Below are 16,975 nucleotides of genomic sequence, written 5' to 3'. Positions count from 1 at the left end.
TCCAGGCGAATTCAACTCGGGGGTGTATTTTCATATCATTTTAGGTCTAAAAGAAGGAATCTGAAGATTTTCAGTTTAATCGCTCCTATTTTGCGGTAGTTGTGTCTGTCCCCGCATCGCTACGGCAACGATGAATGGGAGTGGATGTAAGTTCTGCTGTTTAGGCTGTTTCCATCCCTCAAAGCCGCAATTTTTTTCCACAGACAGCGTCAGATGGAGACTCAAACATGCAGCCAGAAGTTTATTTACTTCAACAAGCCGACATGTTTGTAAAACTAGATCTAATTCAAAGTCTCCCAGAGTCTCGCGCGAGACCCAGTTGCAGTGCTGGTGTGTTCAGGTGCAGTAGGAGCTACCGTTTGTGTCATAAACACAGGAATATCAACTCTTGACTTGCTTCAAGTGTACATTTTTTTCCACAGACAGCGTCAGGTGGAGACTCAAACATGCGCCGAGAAGTTTTTTTTTACTTGAAGCAAGTCAAGAGTTGATATTTCTGTGTTTATGACACAAGCGGTAGCTTTTCCCACTGCACCTGAACACACCGAGCGGCAACTTGGGTCTCGCGCGACTCTGGGAGACTTTGAATTAGATCTAGTTTTACAAACATGTCGGCTTGTTGAAGTAAATAAACTTCTGGCTGCATGTTTGAGTCTCCATCTGACGCTGTCTGTGGCTTTGAGGGATGGAAACAGCCTAAGCAGCAGAACTTACATCCACTCCCATTCATTGCTGCCGTAGCGATGCGGGGACAGACACAACTAGCGCAAAACAGGAGCCATTAAACTGAAAATCTAAAGATTCCTTCTTTAATTTAGACCTAAAATGATATGAAAATACACCCCCGAGTTGAATTCGCCTGGAATTCTCCTTTAAAGAATACTAAAGTGGGCCCCTCTCCCTAACTTTTCCAGTTTTTTTTCTTAGACTACGTATGTATTATCATTTTTTATTTAGCCTTCTTTGTTTTGATGCTAATGCAGCATTACACTGCAAAAACTCAAGTATCTTACCAAGAATATTTGTCTTATTTCTAGTCAAAATGTCATTTCTAGTCAAAACAAATCTCATTATACTTAAAATAAGACACATCATATTAAAAGTAGCTTGTTTTTAGACACTTTTTTACTCCTTTAAAGCTGATTTTCACTTGGAATAAGTAGAAAAAGTCTGATAGTGGAGCAAGTTTTTCTTCCTTATTACAAACACAAAAAACTTACTTTCACTGGCAGATTTTTCTATTTAAATTGTGAATTTAAGTGAAAATGATCTAAAAACAAGTAAATTTTTAGGTGATGAGTCTTATTTTAAGTGGAAAGAGATTAGTTTTGACTAGAAATGAGACATTTGGACAAGAAATAAGACAAATATTCTTGGAAAGATGTTGAGTTTTTACAGTGTACTATGAGTATTAGTCAGGGTCTTACGCAGAATAAATCAGTCATACAAAGATTAGACTACTGGGGTTTTTTATGGGCCCCACTGGGCGCTGGGCCCCTAGAGTTATCATCACCTTTCTCCCCTACACAACGGCCCTGCCTGAAAGGAATGATGTGTTCATGGACAGATTGTATGTGTCAGTACATGTGTGTTAACGAGGGCAGCATCGGTGATGAAACACACTCAAAGACATCATCGCTGTCTTTGGGTTACTTCCCTGTACTCAGACACATGCAGCCTCTCACAGAACAGTGAACAACACGACTGCGAACCAGAACTATTCTCATTATGACAGTGTCTGCATCGTAATCATATTTAGACTGAGTGAGATTGGTGCCAAAGTGCAATCAATTCACACTGAATTCTGCAATGATTTTCTACTTGGACTGGTTAATGGCCTGGATTTGCTACACTACAATGTCAATAAAGCTCCAAAGAGAGAGGAGGAGAGTCTGGGACGGTTGTCTGATAGATAGAAAGGCTATGGTCACTCGGATAAACACCAAAACTCGTCCAACATTGTGGCGGAAGGACAACATGTTCAATTTCCTGTCAGGGCCGTTGCTAGGAATTCTGGGCCCCCTTAAAGAATACTAAAGTGGGCCCCTCCCCCTAACTTTTCCAGTTTTTTTTCTTAGACTTGTAGACAGACAGACGTATGTATTATCATTTTTTATTTAGCCTACCTTGTTTTGATGCTAATGCAGCATTACACTGTAAAAACTCAAGTATCTTTGATGGATTTCAAAATCTGGTCACTTCCGGTTTAGACAGCCATTTTGAATTTTGAAAATGTCAGAAATGGATTCAGCATCATCAATAACCCCTAAAACCACTCCAATATTGCCCAGATCAGCCAAGAAGTTGTTGAAATATTGCCCATATAGGCAATTATGCTAATTTATGCTAATTATGTCAATTATGCTAATTGCCCAATATATATAATATATATTATATATAAAATCTGCCAGTGAAAGAATGTTTTTTGTGCTTGTAATAAGGAAGAAAAACTTGTTCCACTATCAGATTTTTTCTACTTATTCCAAGTGGAAAATCTGCTTGAAAGGAGTAAAAAGTGTCTAAAAACAAGCTACTTTTAATATGATGTGTCTTACTTTAAGTATAATGAGATTTGTTTTGACTAGAAATGACATTTTGACTAGAAATAAGACAAATATTCTTGGTAAGATACTTGAGTTTTTGCAGTGTAATGCTGCATTAGCATCAAAACAAGGTAGGCTAAATAAAAAAGGGTCTGTCCTCTTCCCAGTTCGTCCAAATTTGACGAACCGGGAAGAGGAGCTTCGAGAAGCTTCCGCTACAAAACAAGCCTGAAATATAGACTTATTTAATTTTTTTCGGGACAATTTCGCATTTCAGGGCTTCAATACAAGACGGACATTACATACGAGCAGCATGGAGGTATTTGGATGTTTTTTGGTGTGTCTTTTTGTTACGAAGACAGTTGGTATCCATTTGCAACCGTCATATGGACATGCACTGCTACGCCGAGACCCCCTGTAACTCAGAGAAGCCACGGAGGACTCTGAAACTTCTCCCAGCCCTTAGTCCACATGAGGGGGGAGGAGATAAATGAGTGCAACTTCAATTTTGGGTGAGCTATCCCTTTAACTGTGGTGTCCTCCTGCTTGTGGTGATTATACTATAGCTGGCTGAATATGCTCCTTATTATTATTACCATCATTTTGCCTGCAGTCAGGATCAGGCAGACAGATACTCTCCAGACTGTTTCAGTATAGCGGCAGGTATACCTCCCATTATGTCCACATGATTTAGGCAAAGCCCCCGTATGATTTACACTGATCCCAGACAGCGACAGACAGACAGCGTAGGGAAGGAAGCCATCATGTGAGCTTTATTAATGAAGTTCCTCTGAAAAGATCGGTAGCAGTCAGGGCCGTTGCTAGGAATTCTGGGCCCCCTTAAAGAATACTAAAGTGGGCCCCTCCCCCTAACTTTTCCAGTTTTTTTTCTTAGACTACGTATGTATTATCATTTTTTATTTAGCCTACCTTGTTTTGATGCTAATGCGGCATTACACTGCAAAAACTCAAGTATCTTAGCAAGAATATTTGTCTTATTTCTAGTCAAAATGTCATTTCTAGTCAAAACAAATCTCATTATACTTAAAATAAGACTCATATTAAAAGTAGCTTGTTTTTAGACACTTTTTACTTCTTTCAAGCAGATTTTCACTTGGAATAAGTAGAAAAAATCTGACAGTGGAGCAAGTTTTTCTTCCTTATTACAAGCACAAAAAACGTACTTTCACTGGCAGATTTTTCTACTTATTTCAAGTGAAAATTTGTTTGAAACAAGTGACAATGATCTAAAAACAAGTTAAGTTTTAGGTAATGAGTCTTATTTTAAGTGGAAAGAGATTAGTTTTGACTAGAAATGAGACATTTGGACAAGAAATAAGACAAATATTCTTGGAAAGATGTTGAGTTTTTACAGTGTACTATGAGTATTAAGTCAGGGTCTTATGCAGAATAATTCAGTCATACAAAGATTAGACTACTGGGGTTTTTTATGGGCCCCACTGGGCGCTGGGCCCCTAGAGTTATCATCACCTTTCTCCCCTATACAACGGCCCTGGTAGCAGTAACTGAAGTGTCTGCTGCTACTCTAATGAGGCCCAACAACTGGGACTGTGCCACCCTCATGCTATCTGAAGACTGTTATTGAGAACAATGCCACCAAAGCCCACTGAGATTCAGGGTCAGACATCCTCTCTGCCTCAGAACAAAACCAGTGTAGCAGCTCGTCCTGAGGGCACCGACTGACTGCTGAGACTGGGACAACACAGGCTCACTGGGCGCATGACATCTGTCCAACTACCCATTTCTCCGACCATACATTTCTTTATTTTTGCGTCCATTAGTCCGACCTCCGACTTAAAGGCATAGTAGCATTTTTTTTAAAAAGTGTGGTTGTATGATCTCCAAATAGCCCCTAAGTACTTTAATTGCAGTAGAAGACTCTCTGCACTCCTCCCGTTAGCAACGCCAGCCCATAATAGCCCTGCCCAGAGATTTACAACATAGGCTACAGTGTTGTGAACAGACCCAAAGAAACGGCCTATTTTCACGGCCTAAAAGAGGTTTTACCTGAAAAAAAATACACAGTTCCATTGTTCGCTATAATATAATTTTTTCCAGCCCTTCAAAGTGCAGGAAAAACGCTTTTTTTTTTTTTTTTTTTTTTCAATTTTGGGTGAACTATCCCTTTAAATAGCTAGCCAACAAACGTTGGTAATGCGTGCCTGGCTAGTGCTTTATGACTTGTCACAGAATAAACACAGAAGTGAAAATGAAGTGAAAATGTACTAGAAAACCACATCTATCTATCTATCTATCTATCTATCTATCTATCTATCTATCTATCTATCTATCTATCTATCTATCTATCAGACCAAGATATATATAATAGTAAATATAATAATTTAAGGTCTAGACCTAAACCTGTTTTGTTGCGTTACAAACCAAATTGAATCGAGTGAGAGTGTGTGCATACGGTATGTTAATATATGTGTGTGTGTGTGCCTGTGTCCATGCGTCCGTGCACACACACACACACACACACACACACACACACACACACACACACACACACACACACACACATGTCTGAGTGTGTGTGTGTCCTACCCGGAGAGTGAACCCCACGTCTCTTATCTCTGCTCCTCTGCCTGTGTGTGTCTGCTGCTTCTCTGACTGCATCGATGTGCTTTTCTCTCTCTGTCTGTCTCTCTTTGTCTCCATGTCTCTTCATTTTCCCGTCATATATGACATCTCTTTCTGCTCGTCATCGTTCCTTCTCTTTATCTTTATCTTCATCACTTAGAGAGAAGTTTATTCACCTAAAAGCTGAGTGACCGCAGCTCACGTGTTCTTTTTTTACACCAGAGCCCCTCATCCACCTCCATCCATTTCTAAAACTGCACTGCCACCCTGTGGACAGAAGATCTTCCAAATGAACCACTTCCTTCTGAAAAAGAACAACTGCTCTAGTTGTTCAAAAGGTGTAATCTGGATAAAAATGATCCCTTTTTTTTCTATCCAGGATCACGTAATCTGTTTTACTTTTATCCCAGTTGTTCAACACAAAGTTAGATTGGATCAGTCTGATCCAAATCCAAATTTTCAAGATTAACAAATACGGATAATGATGCTCTAGATGGGACTGTGCATCACACTGAAGGCTGATTGGTCTGTTAACAACAGGTAGAACAACAGCATGGGGTCTCTCAAAGTGTGTTTATTTGAAAACGGAGTGTATGTATTGTTTTCTGTGCTCTTTGTTGTTTCTTCAATGTCTTTTAAACAGCCAGACCCCATCTGGTTCGGGCTGTTACAATAAATTGAAAAAAGCAAATGTTGCATGTGTTTCAAATTCAAACTTCAAATTTCAAAATTCAAACTTCAAATTTCATTAAATTCAGTTTGGGGGAAAGTAGTTGGGGAAAAGTTTTTCAGTTGTAGAATATTCAAAAGTTAACATTATTTACTAATCACTGTTGTGGTTTAAAATTAGGTGCAAAATATAAATCAATAACTGTATATATACTACTTTATGAATATTGTTTATTTGACCAGTTTGAATTTAATTTAAATCACATTTAGTTCCTGAATCCACCAAACTGCTCAGAAATCAGAATAATCCTGATTTTTTTGGGTCAAAGTTATCCCGATCCTACTGAAAAGTTTTGAACAACACAAACTGAGGGTTTTATCCAGATCAAAACCAATTTGGATTACGTGATCGAATCTGATCTCAGAATCTGTTTTTGGTTTTGAACAACCCATTTTCAAGATTTGATCCAATCCATTACCCAAAATCCGATCGGATTACCTTTGAACAACTGGGCCAGATCAGATGTCAGGGCCAAATCAGAGTTGATATAATCTGCAATGCAGACAGAGACTGGATCTTTGCATTTGTCCATAAAGCACAACATAACAACACATCATGTCAAAGGAACCAGTAACAAACAGAACAAACTCAGCTGGAGAAAAATCAATATGCACACACACACTGCAAAAACTCAAAATCTCTCCAAGAATATTTGTCTTATTTCTTGTCAAAATGTCTCATTTCTAGTCAAAACTCATCCCTTTCCACTTAAAATAAGACTCATCGCCTAAAAATTAACTTGTTTTTAGATCATTTTCACTTGTTTCAAACAGATTTTCACTTGAAATAAGTAGAAAAATCTGCCAGTGAAAGCAAGTTTTTTGTGCTTGTAATAAGGAAGAAAAACTTGATCCACTATCAGATTTTTTCTACTTATTCCAAGGGAAAATCTGCTTGAAAGAAGTAAAAAGTGTCTAAAAACAAGCTACTTTTAATATGATGAGTCTTATTTTAAGTAGAATGAGATTTGTTTTGACTAGAAATAAGACAAATATTCTTGCTAAGATACTTGAGTTTTTGCAGTGTAATTCTGCATTAGCATCAAAACAAAGAAGGCTAAATAAAAAATGATAATACATACGTAGTCTAAGAAAAAAAACTGGAAAAGTTAGGGGGAGGGGCCCACTTTAGTATTCTTTAAGGGGTTTTTAGATCATTTTCACTTGTTTCAAACACATTTTCACTTGAAATAAGTAGAAAAATCTGCCAGTGAAAGCAAGTTTTTTGTGTTTGTAATAAGAAAGAAAAACTTGCCCCACTAACAGATTATTTTAAGTGAAAATCTGCTTGAAAGAAGGAAAAAGTGTATAAAAACAAGCTGCTTTTTAAATGTGATGAGTCTTACTTTAAGTAGAATGAGATTTGTTTTGACTAGAAATGACATTTTGACTAAAAATAAGACAAATATTCTTGGTAAGATATTTGATTTTTTGCAGTGTGTTACACTACATTTCTATTTGATGATGTGGATGTATGTGCACACACATAAACACACTACTGCAGATGAAAAAGGTACAGTGAAGTTCGATGTATTCTGTTCATAAATGTCACTTCTCCTTTATTCTTCGGACTGTTTTATCTACTGTTGTTTTTGTGATGATTTCATTTGCTAATTCCAGTTTTATGTTTATCTCCACATGTTTTTCTTCCTACTTTCTCCTTGTGGAAAGAGTAATAATACAAGTCAAGTGTTCTTTATAGTTTAAAAGCACTGTTCAGGTCCCCTGGCTGTCCCTAACCAAACCACTCTTCTCACTTCATTAGTAGACATTTGTCTCACACCCATCAAGTTGAAATCAATATGGAGCCATTCATTGTGTTTCCTAAAAGCAAAAGGTAGAAAATCACCTCCTATCTACACCAGTTCAATTCAGACGTATTTGCACAGGAAACCAATGACCATGTCAACTAAAGGTCAACCAACGTAAGCAGGGCCGTTGAGGACGATCTTGAGGCTATAGCTTCCATCTACTCTTGTCCAGTAGTCACACTATTTTGGAAAAATGTGTTTGATTGGTTAAAAAATGAAATAGAAAATGTCACACCCTTTAATAAAGAACACATCCTTCTTTTCAAAGATGATGTCAAATTTGTTGAATATATAGCCTAGTATTACTTTTGGGCAAATACCATATACACTGTTGTACTGTAAATGGAAAAGTAAATCCCCGTCAATAATCTGTTTTAAAAATGAACTAAACAAATATTTTTGTTCCTTAAATTTACTGGCAGATGGAAATGAAAAAAATAATGGTATGATGGAAATTGCAATACGATGTAATTTGTTTATTTGTGAAGAGTCCCAATAAGTACAAGGCCTTCAGCTTGTGTTATATCTTTTATTTTATTTATTTATTTATTTTTTCACACATTTAAAATAGCTTTTTACTTATTCAGTCCCAAGCCTTGTAGATTTAATTTTCTATTTTTATTGTAAGAAAAGTCATGTCTTAGGAAAACTGTTCCTGTTTGAGAATGTATGTACATTTTAAAGATATAGATTTAAACTGCTCTTTCTGTGTAGGACACCCTGAAGATATTTTTCATTTATTTTGGTCTCGCCCTTTCTCAACTAAATTATGGGAAGATATTTGTAACCTGTTTTGTTTTTCGATTGAACCTCTTTTTTCCAGGCTGTGCTTTGAACATGTTATTGTTTGGCTCCACTGACAATCCATCTTCTAAAGAAAAACAATACTATATCATCAGTCTTATTATACAGTTAGCCAAATGGCACATTCATAAATGTCGTTACACTAATCAAAAAACACTTTTTCTTATTTTTGAAAATGAAGCCAAACAATACATTACGTCTATTAAAAAATCAATCAACATGAAAGCTATAAAAACTTTGAATTTATGTACACTTTACAATGTTTTTGTATGAAAGCATTGTATTGTCTGTACTGAAACCCCCTGGCGATGTTCTGTTGGTGTATTGAATTGTATTGGATTGCACCATGATGACTTAATAAAGTTTCTAAAAAAACAAACAAAAAAAACAATAAAGTTTGAAAAAAAAAGAAAAGAGGCTAGCTTCCTGTCCCACAATGCTCAGCGGCACACGCGCTCTATAAATGCGCGCGTGACTTCCGCTCCATCTCTCGGTGTGTCGGACTGGCTCGTGAGATGAAGCCTTGGCTGCTGCTGGTGAGTTTTACCGCCATAAATATTATAAATATGTCTATTAACGCTACAACACGTGCTGCTCGGTCTGATAATAAACGACACACTAACGTTACAGAGACGTTACGTTACAGTAACGTTACATGTTCAGTGCACGTGGAGCTGCACGAGGGAGCGGCCGGACTTCTAGTTAAAGTAGCACGTGGCCTTTGTGCCTTGTGTGTTTCTTTTTACAGTCTATAAATATACTTTGTGCTCTTGTTGGAGTTGAACGTTGTGGTTAATGGATGATAGATAGAACATTAAAAGGAGGTGAATGATTTGTTCTCTCCAGTGAACTGCAAGAATAACAACAAGAATATTTGTCTAATTTCTTGTCCAAATGTCTCATTTCTAGTCAAAGCTAATCTCTTTCCACTTAAAATACTTGTTTTTAGATAATTTTCACTTGTTTCAAACAAATTTTCACTTGAAATAAGTAGAAAAATCTGCCAGTGAAAGTAAGTTTTTTGTGCTTGTAATAAGGAAGAAAAACTTGATCCACTATCAGATTTTTTCTACTTATTCCAAGTGAAAATCTGCTTGAAAGAAGTAAAAAGTGTCTAAAAACAAACTACTTTTAATATGATGAGTCTTATTTTAAGTATAATGAGATTTGTTTTGACTAGAAATGACATTTTGACTAGAAATAAGACAAATATTCTTGGTAAGATACTTGAGTTTTTGCAGTGTAATGCTGCATTAGCATCAAAACAAAGAAGGCTAAATAAAAAACGGTAATACATACGTAGTCTAAGAAAAAAAACTGGAAAAGTTAGGGGGAGGGGCCCACTTTAGTATTCTTTAAGGGGGGCCAGAATTCCTAGCAACGGCCGTGGGCCCACTACACGGGCTATCAAGCTAATGTTGTCCATCAGAGGAGAACAATCAGCCTGATTGATTCTCAACCTGTGCTGAATTTAATCCTCCAATGTGAACGGGCACAATATAAAGACGCCGTTATGGATAGGTGACTTCATTGTCCCTATTTTCAGCAAACTTGTTGGAAGTCAGAATTAGTTGAACAGACTCGGAGGAAACTTTTCTCCACACGCTGAGTCAGTCATGTTCTGTTAAACTTGAACGATGCTTTTCCAGAGAAAAGGAAGTCTTGTCAAATTACAATTTACACCTTTTCTTACCTCTAAACAGTAGACCTGATAATCAAAAACCATAAGAATTAGACCTAAACGCGTTGAGGAAAATACAAATGGTCAGTTGTCATTATTTGCAAACACTCGTACATTACTTTAGTGGTTCATTAATCAGTAGACTCGTATCTTTTGTCCTTGTAGCTAATTTCTTAGTCCACATCTATCTGACTGTGGTGGCTTTTGAACGTACACTGCTCAAGTGTTGAATCTGGGTTTATTGACTGTTGCAGTGTGTCAGATTAGAGGGAAATGTATTGTCCATTAACACACTGATGGTGGTCTTCATTTATTTGTTCTTCACAGCACACAGATGAGTCCACCTGGACAGGGACATGGCCTCTGGTCTTGGTGCTGGTCAGGAGTGTGACTGCTGCAGGTTGAACCAGCTGAAGGTGAGTTCATATAAAACAGCCCAAGATGATGCACTCTGATGTATTATAGGGCTGGATATTAAGACTTTACTATATCAACCTGGGCCTTTACACCACCTGCTTCTATTGTAGAAGGAAAAAAATAACAGAATTTAAATGTTCTCAATTACTTTAGTACTCAATTAACAGATTGCACATTCACATTAGTTTTCATCATGTGGGTGTGATTCAGAACACACCTGGACCAACAACAGATGAGCTGCAAGTGTCAGAAACAGTTTAACAGACTTACAGCTTAACATGGAGAAAAATTCCCCTTAAAGGGTTAGTAGCATTTTTTTTTTTTAAGTGGGGTTGTATGATCTCCAAATAGCCCCTAAGTACTTTAATTGCAGTAGAAGACTCTCTGCACTCCTCCCGTTAGCAACGCCAGCCCATAATAGCCCTGCCCAGAGATTTACAACATACAGTGTTGTGAACAGACCCAAAGAAACGGCCTATTTTCACGGCCTAAAAGAGGTTTTACCTGAAAAAAAATACACAGTTCCATTGTTCACTATAATATAATTTTTTCCAGCCCTTCAAAGTGCAGGAAAAACACAGTTTTTATTTGGACCTAACCAACTCACGTATCCCTCCGCCCAGGGTTAGCGCCCGCCGATCAGCAGTTGGTTAGGTCCAAATAAAAACTGTGTTTTTCCTGCACTTTGAAGGGCTGAAAAAATTATATTATAGCGAACAATGGAACTGTGTATTTTTTTTCAGGTAAAACCTCTTTTAGGCCGTGAAAATAGGCCGTTTCTTTGGGTTATTTGCTGCAACCTAGACCGTGAACATGGGTGAATGAGGACAATGTGGGGGCGACTGGAAACTACTGCACTGTAAAAAAACAAAAAAAATGAAACAGTGCTCTATAACTCTGCAAATCACTTTGCATTCTGTTTATTTCACATAGCCGTAATTGGAAAATCAGTCCATAATAGTGATTTGTTGCAGTGTGGTTAATGATACCAAGCTTGGTTCTGTGCCAATTAATTACAATCATGTCAGCTGCACTTAATTCTCAGCTGTTTGCTGTCTACTGAAGCTCTGATATGCTGGTCAGCTGATTGTAGACCACCACCTCACTTTGCACTAATTTGACATTTAAATTATGTCAAATCCAAAAAAATTATGTCAAAATCTATTGCAATTCTTTATAAAGCCCAAGCTTTCCTCTCTCAACAATCACTAGTCACATTATATTAATTGCCCCTTATATGACATATTGCATTGAGGTCTGGGGAAACACATACAGAACAAATACAAATTCTATTTTTTTATTGCAAAAAAAGGCTATAAGAATCATCAGTAATAAACCTTTCCATTAGCCAACCAACTCACTATTTAGTCGCCTGAACATTTTGAAATTCAGGGACTTAGTTGATTACATTACAATACAAACCATGTACAAAGCAAAAAATAAACTTCTTCTTCCTCCAGATATCCAGAATCTGTTTAAAATGAAGGATTCCAGTTCTAACCTGAGAAGACCACTATTATTTGAGAAACCAAAGACTCAAACTACTGTAAAAAATCACTGTCTTTCTGTTAGAGGGGTTAACATCTGGAATAATTGTCCTGAAAATATTAAATTATGATAGATATATAAGCTTGATATGTACCTAAATTCATTCATTTTGTTTCTCAGATGCTGCATTCACTGAAGTAAGACTGGCCTGGGGTCAGTCGTGGACAGAGCTGCTCTCCTCCTGAAGCAACAGGTAACATTTATTCTAACTGAAGTTGATGTTGAGGTGTGTGTGTGTGTGGGTGTGTGTCCAGCGCTCAGTCAGCTGACCGGGCGTCGTGTCCGGCTCGGTGTTACAGCGCTGGTAGAGGAAGTCTCTGTTCCCGCGGCAGCTCAGCAGCTTCTGTTTTAGAGGCTGTTGCTGCTGACGCCTCAGAGCGCGGCCCAACGAGAGTGGCCCGTCCTGGTTCTTCAGCAGGGTGGGCCTAGTGTAGGGCTGCACACCACAACCTGGGCCTAGTGTAGGGCTGCACACCACAACCTGGGCCTAGTGTAGGGCTGCACACCACAACCTGGGCCTAGTGTAGGGCTGCACACCACAACCTAGGCCTGGCTGGAAAAGTATTAAAAGGTGATAAATCAATGTAGGGGAAATTAAGACCCTTAAAAAGTATTAAAGTCTTTTCACGACTTTTAAATTGTGAAGGTACTTTTTTCTGAATTAGCTGTCCAAGAGTTTGAGTCCTAAAAGACATTGTGAAAGTGTGTGAATTTATTCATTTTATTAAAAAACAAAGATGAACCGGTACATAAAAAAGAAAAGAAGATTGTTGTTTTGGTTTTTTGAGAGTGGAGCAATGTTTTTTGTTATTATAAACTTTGCCTTTTATTTATTATCCCAGCCTATTTTGAATACTGTTGTATCATAGTGGTTTATAGTCTTTATCACAAACTAGAACTTTTAAGTTAAAAGTGTCACTAGTGTAAATGGTTACAGCTTGAAGTGGCGGTGAGGTACTGAAACATATTGAGAAGGTCTTGAAAAAGTCTTAAAAAGGTTTTAGAATTAACTTCAAGATTCCTGTGTATATACCCTGTAGTACTAAAACTAGCAGTGAAAAGATAATTTAGTCGACTGTAGTTTTTGGAGAAAAAAATGTCTTTAATGACTAGACATCAGTTTAGTTTCTTAGAGATTCTAAAGCTGTAGGAAGAAAAGGCCACAGCTCAATATGGGACGACTTGGAGTAGATTCAGGTTACTTTATTGACACCCAAGGGTAAACTAGTTTTGCATCGAGAGTTAAACAAGCAACAGAAAACGAACAATCAAATCAGAAACAGGACATTTAAAAAGAACACGTACACATAAAACAAGAGACAGATTGGACACGACAGAAAGTGCTGCAGTTCATGAAATAAATATAGAAAGTAAAAACATGAAACTAAAAATACATAGTTAAAATGGTTTAAAAAGAAAAATTAAAAACACCAAGAGCAAAATTTCCTACAAGTTTAAGAGTAAAAATAAATAAAAGCAATGAGATAAAAAAAAAAAAGGGGATACATCTTGCGCCGATAAGTGACTTGTGCAGCTTTTGTGCAAACTACAGCTTGTTTACCTGTGTTATTGCAGCTGGAACAAAGCTTTTTTTTTTTTTAACACCCACAGGTAGATAAAAGTGAATGGAACCTGATGAGGACTGATGGGAACATTATGGGATGTAACTAAAAGGGAAAAATCCCACAATTTGGAAGTTTATCATCAGAGGTCTGACAGAGGCTTTCTCCTAAAACCTGAAAAATAAAAACTACCAGTAGTCAATTCCTCAAAATAAAAACTAAAACTATTTAATCACTTGTTTACTAAACAGAAATAAAAAAGTGAATTGAAACACAAAATAAAAACAAATGAAAATTTAAAATCTATAATAACTTTGAGAGCAGTTGACAAAAATCAGATTTGTTTTGTTTTTTTGGGTGAAGTTTGGTGTTTGAAGCACCTTTTTTCATTTCTCATGTAACAAAACATGTTGCTGCTGAACAGTGTGGTTGGTTGTGTGTCTGTCTTAACTGAAGTGTGTTGTGTTGTAGGTGGTGGAGCCCTGAAGCTGCTCTCTATGGGATGGCTGGTTCGTGTGCAGCTCATGGTGAGTCTGACTGAACCACAGCTGCTTTATCCCTAGTAGCTGCTGCTGCTGTGATGAGTGAATATATAACACATCATGCAGACATCACCATGGTGACCTTTAACCTCTGAGCTTTAGCTGCTCAGACCAGCAGCTCCATCGGTGGTTTGGTTCTGGCTTCACTCACCACCGCTCTGTCTTGTTTCTGTTGCAGCAGCAGCATGTGGAGCAGCTGCCTGACCTGCAGGGGGCAGCACACACCCACACACAGCTGGGACATCAGGTTGGTCATACAGATGTTATACAGATGTGTTGCTCAGCATAGGGCTGCACAATTATGGCCAAAATAATAATCACGATTATTTTTGTCAATATTGAAATCACGATTATTAATCACAATTATACATTATGTTGGATAAAACATGTTTTTATTGCACTTTCTATTTGAAACAAACGATATGTGAAGAGGGCTTTCAGTTCAAAATGAAACATAAAATAAAAATAAATGATAAGATCAAATTTACCCAAGACAAAGGGCTAGCGAAAAATAAATGCCAGTGCAGAGGTGTCATTCTGTACCGTAGCCTACACAGGGTTCTTACGGATCCTTAAAAAGTCTTAAAAGGCATTGAATTCATTAATCTAAAAACAATAAGGCCTTAATTGGCATTAAAATGTCTTAAATCAATGTTTCAAAAGTCTTAAAATGTTAACACATGGTAAGTGGTATTTTATAGTTGTAATTAGTCTCAAATCTCAAAATAATTGGTAACATTTCGACATAGAGAAGTTAGTGGCGGCCGTCACCAGCTCCCGAGTCAGTGTTTTTTTCTGACTTTTTATGCATTTATTTAGAAAGACAGCTGCAGAAAACTCGTGCGAGTTCTTTTAATGCGCATTTCCCAGTTATTTTAATCACTTTACGAACGAGCAAACGCGTCCTTTTTAGTTTATCATCTCCTCTCAACAACTATACAGCTGTTAAATGATGTCACTCCCCCCAATTATTCATGTAGCGGTCACTTTACCTTGATCACATAGGAAAGTTGGTAAAATTGTCCCTAACCCTATGTATGTGGTGACATTTTTTCTTTTTTTTTTGCATTTGTGTTTATTATGAAGTCTGTCTTAAATTTCATTTCAAGTGGCTTTAAAAAAGTCTTAAGTCTTAAATTTAACTTGGCTTAAGATGTAGGAACCCTGTATACATTATGTTAGATAGAACATGTTTTTATTGCACTTTCTATTTGAAACAAACAATATGTGAACAAGGCTTTCAGTTCAAAATGAAACATATAATAAAAATAAATAAGATAAAATTTACCCAAGACAAATAGTCTAGATGGAAACAGGGGTCCACGAGCACATAGTGGATTTTTTTCCCCACCTGTTTTTTTCTTAATCTTTAAAGTGTCTATTTTAAGATTCTGACAGGTAACAGGATGAAAAAATGTCCCGTGGTGTTTATTTTTAACCCTTTACTGCACCTATCCCAAATTCAAAGCTGAAAAAACTGAAAATGAAATTGGCATAGCTCTTTAAGTAAACAACTCACAGAGACAAATTAACACATTTTTCTACACAATTTGGGGCCAAGGAATTCAATAGAATAGTTAGTTTTAAGTTTTTAACACATCCTGACTTGATTTTGGCACAAAAATATCAAAAATTAGCTGAAAATTCTAAAATCGTATGTATATTTTCCCCTATTCCAAAATCCTGTGCACTGAATGGAAGAAAAAAAAGGGCTAGCGAAAAATAAATGCCAGTGCAGAGGTGTCATTCTGTACAGTAGCCTACAGATACTTGTGTAAAAAAGTAAATCTGGTAGACGTAGCTGCTGATTCAACTCCTTTACTCAAAAGTAAGAAAGTACAGGCTCTACAGGCTCTACAGGCTCTGATTTGATATGCAGCACAGACCGTTTTAATTTAATATGTTAATATCCTGACAATCATTTTTATCAATTATCAATTTAATCGTGATTAAGATTGGATGAATAATTGTGCAGCCCTAGCTCAGCTCAGTATGTGTTGAACCCCAACCTGTACTGCTGTGGCAGAGCTAACCCTCTCTGCTGCAGAATCTGAACGTTGGGAGAGAAAGCCCAGGACTTGGCACAGGTTTACGTAAAACCCATTTACCAAAACCTGACTGAAGACCTGGAACAGATTTGAGCCTCATGTCTTTGTGCACCGACCCTGGAGAGGAGATGAAGTGGTCTAATGATGGTTGCTTTTGTTTTTATACAGTGTGGTTGGTGAGATCCTGAGGTCCTGCTGGTCTGGATGAAGCTGCTGAAGGATTCACTGCTGAACCCGGGACTGAAGAGCATAGTTTCTGTCAACAACATGAATAAAATGAAATAAGTTTCACATTTCAGTGTCTGTGTGGTTTTCTTTTCTACACATTAGGGGTGGGGCAATACCAAATATTTTAAATTTTGATACTGACACTTTCTGGTACATAATGATACTGTGCTTTTAAAGGTATTCAAATCACATAATGCATGCACAAAATAAATTTACTAAGGGTCTGCTATTAAAGGGATAGTAGCGTTTTTTTTTGTTTTTTTTTTTAAAGTGTGGTTGTATGATCTCCAAATAGCCCCTAAGTACTTTAACTGCAGTAGAAGACTCTCTGCACTCCTTCCGTTAGCAACGCCAGCCCATAATAGCCCTGCCCAGAGATTTACAACATACAGTGTTGTGAACAGACCCAAAGAAACGGCCTATTTTCACGGCCTAAAAGAGGTTTTACCTGAAAAAAA

At 37.3% G+C, this 16,975-nt stretch overlaps 2 long non-coding RNA genes and 1 other non-coding gene across 3 annotated transcripts in view; 2 read left to right on the top strand and 1 right to left on the bottom strand.

Annotated features, from left to right (window-relative positions):
• LOC146980391 (uncharacterized) overlaps positions 1-16,975 on the bottom strand; it is a 301,847-nt gene that overhangs the window by 230,056 nt on the left and 54,816 nt on the right. The window lies entirely within an intron of this gene.
• LOC146980394 (uncharacterized) lies at positions 8,979-16,587 on the top strand. Its single transcript, XR_015036829.1, has 6 exons — positions 8,979-9,027; positions 10,500-10,588; positions 12,258-12,330; positions 14,171-14,226; positions 14,420-14,488; positions 16,458-16,587. It is a non-coding gene; the product is annotated as an uncharacterized LOC146980394 (long non-coding RNA).
• Positions 12,387-12,582, top strand: LOC146980395 (small nucleolar RNA SNORA74). Its single transcript, XR_015036939.1, has one exon. It is a non-coding gene; the product is annotated as a small nucleolar RNA SNORA74 (small nucleolar RNA).

The sequence above is a fragment of the Trachurus japonicus genome, chromosome 10, assembly GCF_045865225.1.
Source record: "Trachurus japonicus isolate A0001 chromosome 10, Traja_1.0".
Taxonomy (NCBI): Eukaryota; Metazoa; Chordata; class Actinopteri; order Carangiformes; family Carangidae; genus Trachurus; species Trachurus japonicus.
The sequence above is the reverse complement of the archived record's forward strand: the minus strand, read 5'-3'. Positions and strand labels throughout refer to the sequence as shown.